The 15191-nt window shown below is 42.5% G+C and overlaps 1 protein-coding gene across 2 annotated transcripts in view; it reads right to left on the bottom strand.

Annotated features, from left to right (window-relative positions):
* The window catches only part of LOC132407393 (ras-related protein Rab-14), a 38881-nt gene extending 24939 nt beyond the window's left edge, over window positions 1-13942 (bottom strand). The window contains exons 1-2 of one of the 2 annotated variants that reach the window (XM_059993809.1): window positions 13765-13942; window positions 12296-12388 (exon numbers count right to left, since the gene is read on the bottom strand). The gene's annotated coding sequence lies outside the window, so the exon portion shown is untranslated. The remainder of the gene's footprint in view (window positions 1-12295; window positions 12389-13764) is intronic. The other variant, XM_059993810.1, reaches the window with a different exon arrangement.
* Between the last annotated feature and the right edge of the window lie 1249 nt (window positions 13943-15191).

Raw genomic sequence — 15191 nt, 5'->3', positions numbered from 1 at the left:
CTTTTTAAAGTTGTATTATTGAAGAGTCTATACAAATAATAGCCACATAGCATTTTAGTAAATAACCTGTACACAACTGCACTGAATGGAGTACAGAAACTCGCCAGGATTTGCCTAGAATGGAGGGCAAATGGAGTTCAAGACAGCAAAGAAGAATCTCTTTGCCACCTACGACCAACTGAAGGAAGAGGAACTAGCTGAGAGGATTAGAGGGGTAGAGGTTGCTAATGAAGACAAGCAGCATGGAGCCTAGTCAACAAGATCAGCAGATGTAGCTCGTCCCCATCAGGTCAAACAAATGGTAAAACAGCACAAGACCATGTCCAGACATGGTTTACTCACTTCAAGAACCTGGTGGGAAGCCCTCCAACAAGCACGGAAGAAGAAGAGGACATACCCATGATACTAATGCAAGTCAACATCGATGACGGCTCATTCACCATTGAGGAACTGAAGGCGGCCAAATATGCACTCAAACAGGGCAGGAGCACTGGACCAGATGGGATACCACCAGATGTCCTGAAGAACTGTGACCTAGACAACATCTTGCTGGATATATGTAATACAGCACTGATGAAAGGCAACAAACCAGAACAGTTGTCACCCTCAAACATTATCCCTGTCCCGAAGTCTGGATCCCTCACAAAGACAGATAACTGCTGTGGTATCAGCTTGACCTGCATCTTAGCAAAGCTACACTATCAGATGATCTTGAATAGGATTCGCACCGTCATTGACCCCAAGCTAAGATTCAATCAGAATGGTTTCTGGCAGAAGCGCACAACAGTAATGCAAATACTTGCTCTCCGTAGAATCATCCAGGAAGTCCAGAAGAACGACCTACCAGCCGTGCTTACTTTCATCGATTTTCGCAAAGCTTTTGACTCCATTCTCCGAGGTAAAATGCTAAAGACCCTGAAAGCTTACAGAGTGCCAGACAGCCTGCGAGCAAGAGTCCAGCTATACTAAGACCATGGTGAAGATTGTATCACCAGACGGAGAAACAGCAGTGTTCGAGCTCCTAGCTGGTGTGCTGCAAGGAGACACTCCGTCACCCTACATCTTTATAATCGTCCTTGATTACATTCTACATCAAACTACCAAAGATCATGACAAGCTTGGTTTTGTCATGATGAACCAGAATAAACGAGGATGAACCAAAAGGGTCAGACCAGTTAAGCTCACAGATCTCAATTTTGCAGATGACATAGTCCTGCTCTCTGACAAGATGGAGGAAGCACAGCAGTTACTGACAAAAGTGGAAATTGAGTGCAATAAAGGTGGACTTCACCTAAACGCTAAAAAGACAGAGTACATGGCCCTCAACTGAGAAGGTACTCTCAAGACCATAAAGAATGATACCATTAAGTAAGTCTTAGACTTCAAATACCTCGGGGCAAGAATGATGAGTTCAGAGAAGGACATAGATATGGAAGGCGCTGGCATGGAGGGCTTTGAATGACATAAAGGAAATCTAGAGGTTGAACCTGACCAGAGGACTCAAAAAGAGGATCTTCATAGCAGTCATAGTGCCTGTTCTCTCATACGGATGCGAGACGTGCACTCTCACCAAGACCATGCGAAAGTCACTAGATAGTTGCTATACACAAATGCTCCGGATGGCTCTTGACGTGAGTTGGCAACAGCACATGATGAACGTCAAGCTCTATGACAACCTACCGATGCTCACTACTAACATCGAGGCGAGCAGACTGCGACTAGCGGAGCACTGTCTATGCCACCCTGAGCTACCTGCCAGCCTAGTCATCACATGGGAGCCCAATCATGGGAAGATGAACTCTGGACGCCCTCCCAAGACTACGGTCAACACACTTCTAGAAGATAGCGGCGTGGCTAATGTAGATGAGCGAACACACTAATGAGAGGGAGAGGGAGGAGTGGAGAGTCTGTCATTGTGCCCGACACCAGTCCCCAGGCCTGAGTCAATGTAGTAGTAGTAGCAGGAGGGCTGATAGAAATAGAGTGGCCTCTGGTTAATTGGAGTAGCCACTTATTTGGGGCAACTCTTAATGAACAAAAATTAATCAAGAAAATAGCTAGGATTACTTTTGTTTATTTGGGAAATTTTGCCACTTACTGACAGGAGCCTTTACATTTTATTTGTTATTTTAGTTACAGTGCAGAACAGACCATTGCAGCTAAAAGTGCAGCACCACCAACAACCCACCTATTTAACTGAAGCCGAATCACAAGACAATTTACAATGACCAATTAACCTGCCAGCCGGTACATCTTTGGTGTGTGGGAGGCTAAGTCTTTGGAATGTGGGAGAAAACCAGATCACCCAGAGGAAACCCACATATTCACGGGGAGGAATGTACAAATTCCTTACAAACATCAGAATTGAACTCTGAACTCCGATGCCCTGACCGTAAAGGCATTGTGCTAACTGCTATGCGTCCCTTGTGCCCACTATTTGGGATATAACCTTTCTACAGCAAGCAGTCATTCTGGATGTTGGCTTGGCTCTTTTCATTAGTAAACCCTGACCAGTTCATTACCATCACAAACATCAGAGCACACAGCTTGCCAGAGTTTGTATTTTTAGACTCTAATTGCCCTTTTACCCATTTTCCAGAAGAATTTCAGCAACTTATCTCACAGCAATCCTGACATCATGCCATCACATATTTCTGTTCTCCTATTCATTCTTTCACCATCTCCCATGCAACTTAAAACAAATTTGATTTGCTCCTTGCTTCCCTAGTTCTGATACAAGGCCTTTACACTTGATGACAAATAAACCTGACCCACCAAGTGTCTCCAACATTGTTTTTACTTTAGACTTCTGAAATTTAGAGCATTTTCATTTTTATAAAAGAATGTTAAAATTCTCTCAATATTACAAACAAACCACTTCGAGGGGTGGGGGGGAAGAGAAGAAAGAGAAAGAATTGAAACCTAGCACTGGAATAAAGTATTTAATGTGTGCTATATTTACAAAATGGCATCAATAATGTCATTCATTTCCATTGACAACTCTCCTTTCAAGGATCAGAATGACTAGAACTTCAGATGAAAGCAAATTAGTGATCAGTTATACAAGAACAATACTGCAACTCAGATAATGAACTCTGCATTAAATTACTGATAATTGCTTCTAATTTCTTGTAGCAGTTTACTTGTATTCAAGCTACTTGATCTACACTTACTGGCCAATTTATTACGTACACCTGTTTATTAATGTAAATATCTAATCAGCCAAATATGTGACAACAATTCGATGCATGCGGACACAGTCCAGTGGTTCAGTTGCTCTTCAGACCTAACATCAGAATGGGGAAGAAATGTGATTTAAGCGACTTTGACCATGGAATGATCATTGGTGCCAGACAGGGTAGTTTGTGCATCTCAGAAACTGCTGATGTCCTGGTATTTTCACAGTCTTTAGAATTTACAAAGAATGGCACCAGAAACAAAAATCAACAGTTCTGTCGGCAGAACTGCCTTGCTAATGAGAGAGATCAGAGGAGAATGGCCAGACTGGTAACTCAAATAACCACACATTACAAAAGTGGTGTGCAGAAGAGCATCTCTGAATGCACACGTTGAACCTTGAAGTGGACGGGTTAGAGCAGCAGAAGACCATGAACATATACTCACTGACCATTTTATTAGTTTCAGGAACTCTGTTCTACAAGATTTGTTGCTTTGATTCAAAAAGCACCTATTCAATTCCATAGTCGAAAATACTAATTCAGTTATTCTACAAAATTTGCAACAGCTGACCCATATCTCAGTACTAAAGATAAGAATCCAGCTCTTAAATTTTGTATACACCTGACCTGTGCAAGAAAACATTCTAATGCAACTTGCAAGTTGACTAGTTAATTACTTTGAACTTTGCACAGGAACATTTTCAGATGCGAAGTCTAGATGTCAGGTATGCCCACCAGATGCACTACTTCAACAGTACATTGGCCCCATTCTCTCGTGATATATGCAAATCATGCTGTGCCCTCAAGTGCAAATATCAATATACTAAATTAGAATCAGTCTCTTCCAATATATCGGACTGAGTGAGGTAGTTCTCTTTTGGAAGAGGACAGCGAGGCTTGAGAGGAAGTGCGGCGGCGGCCATTTTCAAATTGTCCAATTGCTTCTCAGATCGGAGTTCTGAGAGGCGGGACTGCGCAGGCGCGTGAAGGAGGCCCGGGAAGGAGGGAAGATATATAAAGAACGCCGCCTTAAGAAGCGGGCAGCGGAGTGAGCCGGGCGCAGAGTGTAGGGCTTGGGCTCAGAGGGCTTAGGCGGAAGAGGGCACAGTAGGCTTATCTTTTAGTTCTTGTATTTTCAGTTATTTGGGAGGTATGAGTGTGAGGGCAGCTTGTTGTTCTCGGTGTCGGATGTGGGAGATCCTGGAGTCTCCGAGCCTCCCGGACGTCCACATCTGCGCCAGGTGCGCCAAACTGCAGCTCCTGAGGGACCGAGTTAGGGAACTGGAGCTGCAGCTCGATGACCTTCACCTGGTCAGGGAGAGTGAGGAGGTGATAGAGAGGAGTTACAGGCAGGTGGTCACTCCGGGACCACGGGAGGCAGATAGGTGGGTTACAGTCAGGAAGGGGAAGAGGCAGGTACTAGAGAGTACCCCAGTGGCTGTACCCCTTGACAATAAGTACTCATGTTTGAGTACTGTTGGGGGGGACAGCCTACCTGGTGGGAGTGACAGTGGCCGAGCCTCCGGCACAGAGGATGGCCCTGTAGCTCAGAAGGGTAGGGTTAGAAGAAAGAGGTACATAGTAATAGGGGACTCAATAGTCAGGGGCTCAGACAGGCAGGCGTTTCTGTGGAGGTGACCGGGAGTCCCGGATGGTAATTTGCCTCCCTGGTGCCAGGGTTCGGGACGTTTCTGATCGCATCCAAGATATCCTGAAGTGGGAGGGTGAAGGGCCAGAGGTCGTGGTACATGTAGGTACCAATGACATAGGAAGGAAAGGGGAAGAGGTCCTGAAACGAGAGTATAGGGAGTTAGGAAGGCAGTTAAGAAGAAGGACCGCAAAGGTAGTAATCTCGGGATTACTGCCTGTGCCACGCGACAGTGAGAGTAGGAATAGAATTAGGTGGAGGATGAATGCGTGGCTGTGGGATTGGAGCAGGGGGCAGGGATTCAAGTTTCTGGATCATTGGGACCTCTTCTGGGGCAGGAGTGACCTGTTCAAGGACGGGTTACACTTGAATCGTGGGGGGACCAATATCCTAGCGGGGAGGTTTGCTAGGGCTACAGGGCGGACTTTAAACTAGTAAGATGGGGGGGCGGGAGACTATTTGAGGAGACTGTGGGAGAGGAGGTTAGTTCACCAGTGGAGCAAGTAAATAGACAGTGTGTGAGGGAGGAAAGGCAGGTGATGGAGAAGGGATGCGCTCAGCCCGAAGATGTAGGGGAGAAGAAAGAAAAGGATAATAAATTTGAATGCATTGTTAGGGATGGAAAGAGAGGAGGAGATGGAGAGTATCTTAAATGTATCTATTTTAATGCTAGGAGCATTGTAAGAAAGGTGGATGAGCTTAAAGCGTGGATTGATACCTGGAATTATGATGTTGTAACTATTAGTGAAACATGGTTGCAGGAAGGGTGTGATTGGCAACTAAATATTCCTGGATTTAGTTGCTTCAGGTGTGATAGAGTAGGAGGGGCCAGAGGAGGAGGTGTTGCATTGCTTGTCCGAGAAAATCTTATGGCGGTGCTTTGGAAGGGTAGATTAGAGAGCTCCTCTAGGGAGGCCATTTGGGTGGAATTGAAGAATGGGAAAGGTGCAGTAACACTGATAGGAGTGTATTATAGGCCACCTAATGGGGCGCGTGAGTTGGAAGAGCAAATGTGTAAGGAGATAGCAGATATTTGTAGTAAACACAAGGTGGTGATTGTGGGAGATTTTAATTTTCCACACGTAGACTGGGAAGCTCATTCTGTAAAAGGGCTGGATGGTTTATAGTTTGTGAAATGTGTGCAGGATAGTTTTTTGCAACAATACATAGAAGTACCGACTAGAGATGGGGCAGTGTTGGATCTCCTGTTAGGGAATGCGATAGGTCAGCTGACAGATGTATGTGTTGGGGAGCACTTCGGGTCCAGTGATCACAATAGCATTAGCTTCAATATAATTATGGAGAAGGACAGGACTGGACCTAGAGTTGAGATTTTTGATTGGAGAAAGGCTAACTTTGAGGGGATGCGAAGGGATTTAGAGAGAGTGGATTGGGTCAAGTTGTTTTATGGGAAGGATGTAATAGAGAAATGGAGGTCATTTAAGGGTGAAATTATGAGGGTACAGAATCTTTATGTTCCTGTTAGGGTGAAAGGAAAGGTTAAAGGTTTGAGAGCACCATGGTTTTCAAGGGATATTAGAAATTTGGTTCAGAAAAAGAGGGGTGTCTACAATAGATATAGGCAGCATGGAGTAAAGGAATTGCTCGAGGAATATAAAGAATGTAAAAGGAATCTTAAGAAAGAGATTAGAAAAGCTAAAAGAAGAATACGAGGTTGGTTTGGCAAATAAGGTGAAAGTAAATCCGAAAGGTTTCTACAGTTATATTAAAAGCAAGAGGATAGTGAGGGATATAATTGGCCCCTTAGAGAATCAGAGTGGTCAGCTATGTGTGGAACCGAAGGAGATGGGAGAGATTTTGAATGATTTCTTCTCTTCGGTATTCACTAAGGAGAAGGATATTGAATTGTCTAAGGTGTGGGAAACAAGTAAGGAAGTTATGGAACCTTTGACAATTAAAGAGGTGGAGGTACTGGCACTTTGAAGAAATTTAAAAGTGGATAAATCTCCGGGTCCTGACAGGATATTCCCCAGGACCTTGAGGGAAGTTTGCGTAGAAATAGCAGGAGCTCTGACGGAGATCTTTAATATGTCATTAGAAACGGGGATTGTGCCGGAGGATTGGCGTATTGCTCATGTGGTTCCATTGTTTAAAAAGGGTTCTAGAAGGAAGCCTAGCAATTATAGACCTGTCAATTTGACATCAGTGGTGGGTAAATTAATGGAAAGTATTCTTAGAGATAGTATTTATAATTATCTGGATAGACGGGATCTGATTAGAAGTAGCCAGCATGGATTTGTGCGTGGAAGGTCATGTTTGACAAACGTTATTGAATTTTTTGAAGAAGTTACGAGGAATGTTGATGAGGGTAAGGCAGTGGATGTAGTCTATATGGATTTCAGCAAAGCCTTTGACAAAGTTCCACATGGAAGGTTAGTTAAGAAGGTTCAGTCGTTAGGTATTAATGCTGGAGTAATAAAATGGATTCAACAGTGGCTAGATGGGAGAGTAGTGGTGGATAATTGTTTATCGGGATGGAGGCCAGTGACTAGCGGGGTGCCTCAGGGATCTGTTTTGGGCCCAATGTTGTTTGTAATATAAATGATCTGGATGATGGGGTGGTAAATTGGATTAGTAAGTATGCCGATGATACTAAGGTAGGAGGTGTTGTGGATAATGAGGTGAATTTTCAAAGCTTGCAGGGAGATTTATGCCGCTTAGAAGAATGGGCTGAACGTTGGCAGATGGAGTTTAATGCTGAGAAGTGTGAGGTTCTACATTTTGGCAGGAATAATCCAAATAGAACATACAGAGTTAATGGTAGGGCATTGAGGAATGCAGAGGAACAGAGAGATCTAGGAATAACTGTGCATAGTTCCCTGAAAGTGGAGTCTCATATAGATAGGGTGGTGAAGAGGGCTTTTGGAACGCTGGCCTTTATAAATCAAAGCATTGAGTACAGAAGTTGGGATGTAATGCTAAAGTTGTACAAGGCATTGGTAAGGCCAAATTTGGAATATTGTGTGCAGTTCTGGTCACCGAATTATAGGAAAGATATCAATAAATTAGAGAGAGTGCAGAGACGATTTACTAGGATGTTACCTGGGTTTCAGCAATTAAGTTACAGAGAAAGGTTGAACAAGTTAGGTCTCTATTCATTGGAGCGTAGAAGGTTGAGGGGGGATTTGATCGAGGTATTTAAAATTTTGAGAGGGATAGATAGAGTTGACGTGAACAGGCTGTTTCCATTGAGAGTAGGGGAGATTCAAACTAGAGGACATGATTTGAGAGTTAGGGGGCAGAAGTTTAAGGGAAACACGAGGGGGTATTTCTTTACTCAAAGAGTGATAGCTGTGTGGAATGAGCTTCCTGTAGAAGTAGTAGAGGCCAGTTCAGTTGTGTCATTTAAGGTAAAATTGGATAGGTATATGGACAGGAAAGGAGTGGAGGGTTATGGGCTGAGTGCGGGTAGGTGGGACTAGGTGAGATTAAGGGTTCGGCACGGACTAGGAGGGCCAAGATGGCCTGTTTCCGTGCTGTGATTGTTATATGGTTATATCAAATTAAGATCAGCCTCCTTAAAAAAAACTAAACGGAGACTGCCGGAATTTTGAGCCCTGTGTACAAGTTTATTGCATTATACACAATGATTTCATAGTATCAAAAAACCAGGGGGAAAACAGTGAACAAAAAAAAAGTTTACTGCACGTGTATGTTAAAGGAATAAGGAAAATTTTGAAATCCAAAGTACAAATTTAAATTACAAAATTTAGACTACTTTATGGAGCCACTAAATTTGGATCCATACTGTACCCATTCATGGCCCATTTCATTTGAAGCTTTGAAAAGATCCGGCCAAATAACCATTAAACAACTATGTAAAAATGTAGGTGCAACACCCTAGATTTAAAAGGAATTTATGTCATGATTCATGCACATCTTCTGTAAAAGCATTAATTGTACTTTGAAAGCCCACCTTCCCAAATCAAGACTGGCTGTAGCGTACCTGGAAAGCACAGAAATATAAAAATCGAACATTATGAATTTGAATTTTTTCAGGCTCATTTATGCCTCTGTAATTCAGCTGGTAAAATGTTTCCACAATACTACGTCATCTAGCTGTTACAACTGACACAGACTCCAAAGCAGTTCCTTACTTGTGCTTACTGCTGAGAGCATCACAAGGTTATCCATTCATTAACCATATAACCATATAACAATCACAGCACGGAAACAGGCCATCTTGGCCCTCCTAGTCCGTGCCGAACCCTTAATCCCACCTACCCGCACTCAGCCCATAACCCTCCACTCCTTTCCTGTCCATATACCTATCCAATTTTACCTTAAATGACACAACAGAACTGGCCTCTACTACTTCTACAGAAAGCTCATTCCACACAGCTATCACTCTCTGAGTAAAGAAATACCCCCTCTTGTTTCCCTTAAACTTCTGCCCCCTAACTCTCAAATCATGTCCTCTCGTTTGAATCTCCCCTACTCTCAATGGAAACAGCCTGTTCACGTCAATTCTATCTATCCCTCTCAAAATTTTAAATACCTCGATCAAATCCCCCCTCAACCTTCTACGCTCCAATGAATAGAGACCTAACTTGTTCAACCTTTCTCTGTAACTTAATTGCTGAAACCCAGGTAACATCCTAGTAAATCGTCTCTGCACTCTCTCTAATTACTGTATTACTGTATTATCTCATTACGGTACTGAACACCATCTTTACAACTTGTAACATACAATACCTATTTACTTGCCTTAATGTTGCACAGATTAATGTAGCAGCTTGAAGGAAGTAGTTTTTAAATACAATAGTGAGCTCACTACACATTCAGCTGAGCAGAATCTTATTAGAGACTCAAAACATATTTCACCTAGACAATAATGCCAGTCAGCTCAAAATGGAGAAGGCAAAAGCAGATTTTATACATCTGAAGTTAAATATCACAACCACAAATTTAATTCATCCAAAGAGTCTGTACTAGACATCAAACTCAATTTGCCTTCCACAAAGTTATTTTCTGAAAGTATTTGAGACTATTAAGCATGCAATTCTGGTAAGGAAACTTAGTTGCTGTGTTTACTGAGTGAAAGCTGGTTTAATCGTCCGACTTTATTAATAGCAAACTTGTATCTCAAATATTCCACGTGCTTTTGTCAACTGCTTTGTTCTCACCAAATCAGCAATTATCCCACATCTTAGGTAACCATGGATACTATAACCAAAAGTATTACTTCAAATAAAACATTTCACAGCAATGTAGCATACCAAACAGTATTCATGTTCTTAATTTTGCTCAAGAAGATTGAAAACAGATGGCTTATCCAACATCCCAGACAATGCACTGACCAGAGTACAGCTCACATATAATTACAAATACAATAAAACTTTATTTCAGGTCTTCTCTCAAATATATAGTTTTCATACTACCAATTATTCTGAACTGCCAAAAACAAAAACTGACTGCTGATTGGGCAGACACCCTCTCATGTCATAGAGCAAAGGACAGAGAAGTGGAAACATCAATATTATCCGGTAAAGCCATATAATGTGTCTATATATACAGGAGTTACTAACCCCTACAGACCTGTGCAGTAGCACATTAGATCTCCATTATGCTTTTTCCACAAATGCAGAAAAAATAGTCTCAAAATTCAAGGTTAATGTGATGACCCAAACTTATATCAACATATAATTCTTCCTACAAGTGTATTTTACACAAAACATTGATTATGCAACATTCTCTTATCATTAATAAAATCTTTCAAACTGAGTTATTTAGTCTTTCAATGACTTTCTTTGTTACACCTTCAGTGACACAGGTCATCTTACCAGACTTTTGGTCATTGTGGTATAAAAAGATCTTAGACCTGAATACAAAAGGATTTAATGCCAGAACAAAGCAGTAAATAAAACATACATGGAAGTGTCCAATTATTACCAAAAGGCTCTTATTTGGTTCACTACCTTAATTTTTCAATTGCTTCAAAACAATCTTCTATGCATGGGATGGCATTGAGAGATTAACATGTACAAAGGCAGCTATCAAACCAAAGTCAGCAGAAATACGCAACTCCATATCAACTCTCACCATGCCCTCACACTGCACCCACGCAGTCAAGGTGGCAGTCAATGCTTCTTGCAACCCTGGAGGAGATTGTGTGCAGGATCAATGAATGCCTTTATTTCAAATATCAACTAAAATGATCAAATAATTGCAAAAGTAAATACTTTAAAAAATTTAGTTATATTGTGAACTCAGTTGTTCACAGCAATTGTGGCTACGGTAATGCTCTGCAACAGCCAAAAATCAGAGGCCTCATTGGTGAGGAACAGCTAGCCATTGTTAAAATAACTAATACATGATTTTGTTGTATAAAATGGAAGCACCATAAATACCTGACAGGAAGTCAGGTATCATAATTCAATCAATCTATTCCCGGATTTAACAAACTGCTACCATTGATGTGAAAGCTTCCAAGTGCCGCCTTATTCTAGCTGCCAGGAGTTTAGTGACGCTCCACACCCATGATTCATTATGCCAAATGGCATTGAACAACAAGTGCTTCCCCCACCCCCCATGTTATCTACATGAGCATTATCTTTGTAATTTCTTCCCACACAATTAGAACTAGACACCTCAGTTACCTTGCAGTCACTAAGTACCATTTTGGATTCTGAATTCTCAGAAGCTAGTCTCTGATGCTAGCATTCTTACTTTTTAAAAGGAAAATACAAACAATACAACTAATAGAATCTGTCATGTACACAAAAAACACACTAAAGACAGACCTCAGCTTCCATTACAGGACCCAAAACATTTTCAAAAGTTACTTAAATTTATAGATGCCAGATTTCCACTTAGCTATTACTTTCTCTAAATATTTCAAAGCAACTATCTATACCATCAGAAGATTCAAGATTGTTTAATGTCATTTCCAGTGTAAAGAAGAACAAAATAATTGTTACTCCAGATCTGACACAGCACAATAATTAAAAATACACAGTAAACACACAAGACACAGACTGCATGCCCATGAAGCGACACTGGGCACAGGAGTGTCTGTACACGAGGTGACCACTATGATAGCATAGCAGTTAGTGTGACATTATTATAGCTTGAGGCATTCTGGTGCCATTCTGTAAGGAGTTTCGGTATATCCACCCCATAAAATGTGTGGATTTTCCCTGGGTGCCCTGGTTTCTTCCCACAGCCTGAAGACATATCAGGTAGGTTAACTGGTCACTGTAACTTGTCCTGTGATAAGGTTAGGGTAAAATTTGAGGTTGTGGGATTGCTGAGCAGCATGACTCGAAAGACTGGAAGAACTACTCCTCACTGTATTCCTAAATAAATAGAAAGTAGTTAAGAATACAGAGTTCTACAATAGACCTGTATGAGATTTAATACTTAGTGTGTTACTGTGTTCAATGATAAACAGGACAGAATATAGACATAGAAATACGCAGAACAATAATGTTGGATTCAAGAATACCTTTCAGGGTTAGTGTAGTGGGTTACAAACTTTCACCCTGAACTTCAGTTCAAATCCGGACCAGAGTCATGGGATGGAACTCTTCTCTACAGGCTGCAAGAATCCAAATGGGAAATCAATTTGAGAAATCTCAACCCAATGCAATTTAGAGAAACAGCTACATAGAACATAACTGCCCTAACATCGATGAGCAATCTCTAAGATGTCACCACTTAGTTTGTCTAATGACAAAAAAAATCAAAGTGGTAAGGGACAAAGTGCTACAACATCAGAGAGAAAGTACCAAGTGAGAGTTTCTGTGTCATCATTCTAGCAGTTTTTTTTTGCACTTAAGTCCATTACCATGTTTTGTACATTAACCACACTTTATTAAAATTGAAGACAATTTAATTTTTAACTGTAAGCATGCATATTCTTCAACCATATGAAAAATATTGTATTCTTCCTGCTTAACACTTCATGGCACTGATCACAAATCTATTACATATGGAAAACTGCAAATAGGAAGTAATTTAATACTATCACAACCAACATCTTGCTCCCACATAAAACAGTAACTAGTCTGAATAACACATTATTTCAAAACACTTCCACTTCATTACACATCTGTGCTAGTCAGAAAGTAACTGTCAACTTAAAATGAAACTATTAATCAGGAATTACATCCGTATAAAGAGTAATAATTGGGTCCAGTAAAGCAAACTAGAGATGTCATTATCGAGTGAAGCAATATTCAAGTTCACAAATCAATCTATTGTTACACAGATGAACACAAGACTCCTCCAAATACTGCAGAGGAATATCATAAGGATATACTGCATGAAACAACTTAGCCCTAGAACGTTAAAACTCCACAGCAGATTTTGAGGTGTCAACGTTTCAGTGTCACCAAGGCTGCAATATTCCAGATACTATGCAGAAACGTTACTCTGCATATGTTGACATCTCTAATCAAAAACAAATGAAGGTACTATCCACGCTATAATCGCATAGCTCATAATTCATGCAATGCAGCCTTCTTCAACAGAATTCACTTCCCCACCCAGCATTCCAATGTCAGTTGGACAGTGGTTTCCGCAACAAAACAAAAGCAGCCGGATTCTCTGCAGCACCACCATCTGAAAGAGAACTGAGGTAGGGGAGGTAAAACAGGGCCACCTCCTCCCTTCAGTAGTACTGAAAAGGTGGGTGCGGGCAATAATGAGCAGAAAGACGGGAGCCAGAGGCCGGCGAGACTGCAAGGGGAGCGGCCTCACCCAACCGCAAAGAAACCAGGGCTGAGTGGGGCCTTGTGGGCCCGGTAAGCTGCTAAACCCACCACTCACACCCCTTACCACCTAACCAGCCACGGAGGGCCAGCGGCGGGCGGGGGCGGGGGCAAGGAGCCAGCGCAGGGCCTCGGCCTCTGCATTCACACCTACCCCTCCCTCCGCCCGCCCGAACGCCATGCAACCCCCGCCGCGTCTCACCGTCTTCCACAAGCGTCTGCGAACGACCCTCGCTTCAAATCTCACTCCCTCGATTAAAATATACAAAAAGGGAGGAATGAAAGAACGACCTCCCCCCCACTTCTCAGAAGTCTCCCTCCCGGCGACTGCCAAGATGGCGCCTACTTCCGTCGGGGTTTCCTGCAGCCCGTCACAGGGGCGGGTCAAGGGTCAGCGTCCGCTCCCGCAGAGGCCGCTGCGCCCCGGACTGTCCTCATGCCACCGGGGCATTCCGAGCTGCACCCCGTCCCCTGCACCGAAAGAGATCCCCAGCATCCGCTTTCTGGATTTACAACTCTGATGTAATTAACATTGATTGTAGAGTCAAGTTTATTCACACTTACTTAATGTATGAGGGATGATTGATAAGTTCGTGGCCCACAGTGGAAGGAGTCAATTTTAGAAAAGCTAGCATATTTATTTTTCAACATAATCCCTTCCTACATTTACACACTCAGGCCAGCGGTCGTGAAGCATACGGATCTTGGACCTCCAGAAAGCGTCCACAGCATGGGTGATTGATAAGTTCGTGGCCTAGGGTAGCCGGAGATGAATTATACAGCTCCTGTTGCGTGCACATGCAGTTCTTTAAATAGAAAACTTAAATATCACGAGTGATTATGCAGAAAGTTTGAATAACTCATTGTCTACTTTAGGCCACGAACTTATCAATCGTCCCTGATGAGTTATTAACTTCAGACTTTCAGACTCTGAATTTTCCAGCATCTGCAGATTTCCTCGTGTTAACTCATCGCCTTCTACCTTAGGCCACGAACTTATCAATCATCCCTGCTGTGGACACTTCATGGACTGATAGGCAGCCCATAGAGGAAGTCATCACCTTAACACAATGTTGTCAAGAAAACAACCTCTCCTTCAATGTCGCAAAACAAAGGAGCTGGTTGTGGACTACAGGAGGAATGGAGACATGTTAACCCCTATAGACATCTGGGGGTGAGAGGGTTCAAGTTTCTCAGTATACACATCACCGAGGATCTCACGTGGTCTGTACGTATTGGCCGTGTGGTGGAAAAAAACACAACATTGCCTCAGACAGTTAAAGAAGTTTGGCAGGAGTCCCCAAATCCTAAGGACTTTTTGCACACAGTTGAGAGCATCCTGACTGGCTACATCACTGCCTGGTATGGGAACTGTACTTCCCTCAATTGCAGGGCTCTGCAGAGAGTGGTGTGGACAGCCCAGCACATCTGTGGATGTGAACTTCCCACTATTCAGGACATTTACAAGACAGGTGCATAAAAATGGCCCAAAGGATCATTGAGGACTCTAGTCACCCCAACCACAAACTGTTCCAGCTAATACCATCCTGGAAATGGTACCGCAGCATTAAAACCAGGACCAACAGGCTCTGGGACAGCTTCTTACACCAGGCCATCAGACTGCTTAAT

The sequence above is a fragment of the Hypanus sabinus genome, chromosome 18 (genome assembly GCF_030144855.1).
Source record: "Hypanus sabinus isolate sHypSab1 chromosome 18, sHypSab1.hap1, whole genome shotgun sequence".
In the NCBI taxonomy this organism is placed as follows: domain Eukaryota; kingdom Metazoa; phylum Chordata; class Chondrichthyes; order Myliobatiformes; family Dasyatidae; genus Hypanus; species Hypanus sabinus.
The sequence above is the reverse complement of the archived record's forward strand: the minus strand, read 5'-3'. Positions and strand labels throughout refer to the sequence as shown.